This window comes from Halyomorpha halys, unplaced genomic scaffold, assembly GCF_000696795.3.
Source record: "Halyomorpha halys isolate HHAL.00 unplaced genomic scaffold, Hhal_1.1 Scaffold374.1, whole genome shotgun sequence".
Taxonomy (NCBI): Eukaryota; Metazoa; Arthropoda; class Insecta; order Hemiptera; family Pentatomidae; genus Halyomorpha; species Halyomorpha halys.
In genome coordinates, this window is record NW_027112597.1 from 82,995 (window position 1) to 87,291 (window position 4,297).

Below are 4,297 nucleotides of genomic sequence, written 5' to 3' on the forward strand. Positions count from 1 at the left end.
TAATAAATAAATAAAATATAATAATAATAATAATAAATAAATCTCCAGTCACATTCACACTCTTATTTACAAGTGCCCCATGACAAAACAATAAACAAAAAATAAAACAAATTGGATATTACAAAACTAGTAACATAATATTCATTACTCCATTATATTAAACCTAAAATAATGAGAATTATTTTAAATAGACGAAAGCGTAATATAAGTACAGATATCAATTGGCTTCGAAAACTATTTGCATACTACTTACTATTGATATGCTACTATCAAAATCAAACTTATTACATAGTGTTACTGTATAAATATAGAGTCTGTTCAATTTAGCTTGACTATAGATGTTCAATATATTTTTTATGTTTGTCGCAAGATAAGAATAGCTTTAAGATATTTTTTCTATTTTCGTTAAAGGTGGAACAATGTAGGAGAATGTGGTACTAATTATTATTGAAATAGCTTTTGCAGAATGGACAGAGTTCGTTTGCCTTGGAAGTGATGGCTTTGCTTCCGTGGTGTAGTTTAGTGCGCTCCGGGTTTCCTGCTCTTAGTTGGATGATGCACCTTATTTTTTAATTTAGGATATATGTTAGATATACTTCAGGGTTGATTAGGTTGAAACTGCAGAGTAATCGGTATATGGGGTTAATTTTTGAGTTCAATGCTCTATTGATGTCAGCTGAGAAGTTGTGGTTCGGAATCTTTTCAAGAATATCGCCTTTATGTTCCAATATTCCGTTATCATATGAAACATTGAACTCATCTATCATATTATCTTATGAGACCCAGTTGTGCATCTAGCATCCTTAGTCTGTTGAGTTTTGGCAGCCCCATTTGTGACATCAATGACACTTTGGACCAGTAGTTCATTTACTTTGTTATTACCTTTGAACTTACAGCACTTCTAACTGTCTCGAGTCGAACTACATAGTTTGGGATATTTTTGGGCCATCCATATATTTAATAAATTTCATTTGAGAAGAAATTATTACCACAGGTATTTATTTAGTAATCTATAGAATACAAGATTTATAATACGAAAACAGCTCGTCTAAAAAAAGGTAAATAATTAATAATAAAAAAACTACATAAAAAATAATATCCCCTCTTTGGACAGGTTCCGCCATATATGAAACCTTCATTATTCAGAATGTATTCTTTTTTTGGACATCTGTTTCTAATTTTAACAACATAAGTTAATATGCATTTATACAAATAGGTTTTAGTACAATTTTTGTTGAATTTTCATTGAGAACCTTTTTATTTCTAGTCAGTTTCCATTATGGATTTATACTAAGAATTCAGTTTTAACTCTTAAGTTTATTTTCCATGAATTCATTAATGTGTGGTGTGAATTCATTCTGTGTGGTTCGGCAAAAAGTCTAAATTTCAAAATTCTACGTGAGAACCAATTGAATTTCTAGACGTTTAATATAAATTGGCATTCTCTTCATTCATTTCATTTCTTTATATGAAGTTTGAAATTAATAATAAATTAATGAAAGAAATACACTACATTCGTTCTAAAAGCTTCTCTAACATGGCATTGATTATTCTGTAAAAACTTTTAAAGTCCTCGAAATAATTAAATAAGTAATGTATGGTAAAGTATTTTTATTCAGACTCAATATAGCCCAGTAATATTATTTGGTGGAAATGAATTTTCTTCGTTTTTTAGATTATACCTGTGCAGATAAGGGATTTATATAACATAAGGGGACTGTGTAACGTTCATCAGAATGCTACTTCTTTTTGAGACATTTTATTATTAACTCAAAGCATTATTTGACTCAAATATTTACTTGTAATTATTATAATTGGATAGTAAAGAGCCTGATATTGTTTCTAGTAATTTTTTAAAAAGTTTTATAATGTAACGATTCACTCAATTCGAAATTCCAAAGTGACCTAAAACAGCAAATGTAATAATTCGAATAATAAGTAAAAATAATAAATGTCTAGGTACAAAAGACATGAACATGCTATTAAATTCGTTCTGACAGCTTTCCTAAATGGTTTAAAAAGAATGTGTATTTTTTTTTTATTTTGTCTTTTATCATTTTGTAAGCCTCGGTTCTTTCAAGAAGCAGCCATTTAAGAAAAAAAATGTTATGTTGGCTTATCCATGAGAGGCAGTGCCTCATTGCTGGAATCCATCATGCTTCCATTAGTTGATCCAGTTCCACTATGGCATCAAATTCCTCTGTGCTGCGACAGTTGCCATTCCATCCAGTACATACGCACATCATCTCACTATTACATCGACAGCAAGTTTCAGAATCCTCATGACCTCCTCATTGATATCAGATTGTTCATTATATTATTGATTTTTTACTGCAATCTTCATTAAATTAACTGGAAATTAGAGTTAGTTGTTTATTTATAACTAAAATTGTGTATATATAATTTAATTTATTATTTGATACTGGTTTATATACTAATTATTATAAAAAATGTCCATATAGTCTCAAATAGTTGATTTTCTTAGAACTCTAGTGTTTCGGCTATTCACAAGGATATATTAAAAAGTTGCTGTTATTCTGTATTCGTCTAAATATATATATTATTCTACCAACTTATTTTTATTTACGATTTCACTTATCCTAATTTTATTCAATTTTTACTATCTATCTTGTCAATCACTTTATCAACGGTATATTCTACGATAATAATATTGTTAGTTGTGATATTACAAATAAGATATCCTCGAGAATGGCCGAAACGTAGGAGTTTTAAGAAAATAAAAATGATAAGACTATATGGACATTTATAATAAAAATTGATAAAAGAATATAGTTACATAGTTAATTTTTTTAAATATCTTAAGGATAATTGTTTTAAAAGTGTACCACTACAAACCACGAAATGTTTTGGGTTAAGTACCTGTAAGGAAATAACGTTTCAAAACAAACTATTGCACAGGGGCTACGTTGACCGTCAAGTCTACCCCCAGGGTAGAGAACGAGTGTGCCCCAGGAGGATCTTCTAGCCGCAGAGTCGATTCAAGTCTGATAATGTAGAGTAATATTTACCTATAATATCAGCCGGATTCAAGCCAGAACACGGAAGATATGAGATACCAAATGTGTCTAATAAATTGAGGAGTTGTTTCTACTTCAAACTTTTCTGCAAAATTCGTGATCACCACCACATCTGAACACAAGATCAAACTGAATATAAGATCTGTGATGAGATCAAGAGAAGAAAATGAGTGGAAATAAAGCATATTATGGCCTTGTGAACTTTGTAATGTCGACCTTAATCTCGAAATTACTTTATACTTATATACAAATCTCGAATGACACCCGTAGTATGTTATGGTCCTGAAACATGGACCCTGGGCCCCTAAAAATATAAATTAACAGGCTCTTGAGTCTTCGAGCGGAAGATTATGAGACAAATTTTAGTTTCAACCTGTGATCATGGAACCTGGTGCTTAAGGAATAATAAAGAATTAGATAGCCTCAATGTACACATACATTATATATAGAAGAATTAACTGGCTGGTTGACAGCAAGATAGGATGATGTTGAAAGAATGGTAACCAACGATAGAATAGCAAAGAAGGTCACATGAAAAACATTCTCAAGAAAATGATAGAATCGCCCTAGGAAAACCTGGTAACAGGATCTGGAAGATGATCTCATGATGTTAGAGTGATTGGCTATACAGAAAGGAGTGGGGTCGAATTGTCCGGGAGGCCTCAATTCATCTTGTACTCTAAAGCCTAAGAAGAAGAACGTTTACTCTCCATTGTTATACTCTATAAATATATATATATGCATGAACACTCACAATTTTTTTTTCCTTTTACACGATGGCCACAACACAAAAATACAACAAAAGTTTTTTTTTGTTAAAGCGAATTCCAGCGTGAAAATTAGTCAATCATAATTTAAAAAAGAAAAGAAATATTTAAATAAAGAAATTGGTTGGAATCAAAGAACTGGAATTGTGATAAATGGCATAATAAAAAATGACCAAGTGTTTTAATTTCCCATATATAGATAACCATGTTATATTTACGAAGGGAGTAAATAAAAAACAACAATCAAGAAATAGGATACTTCCCTAAGCTATAAAAACTCTGAAAAAAATTAATGTTGAATAATTGAACCAGTTTCTTAGATATCAGCCCGCAACTGGGACGCATTTGCATTAACTAAGAAGTGGATTCTTATTGGGCTTTCCAGAACTTTCAATTAAGGAACTCTAAATAGTAACATACAAAACTTGATTCTATCTTACTGAATTTTTTGTTGCATTTGCTGAAATGACGTACTTCCGCCTTATTCATTTA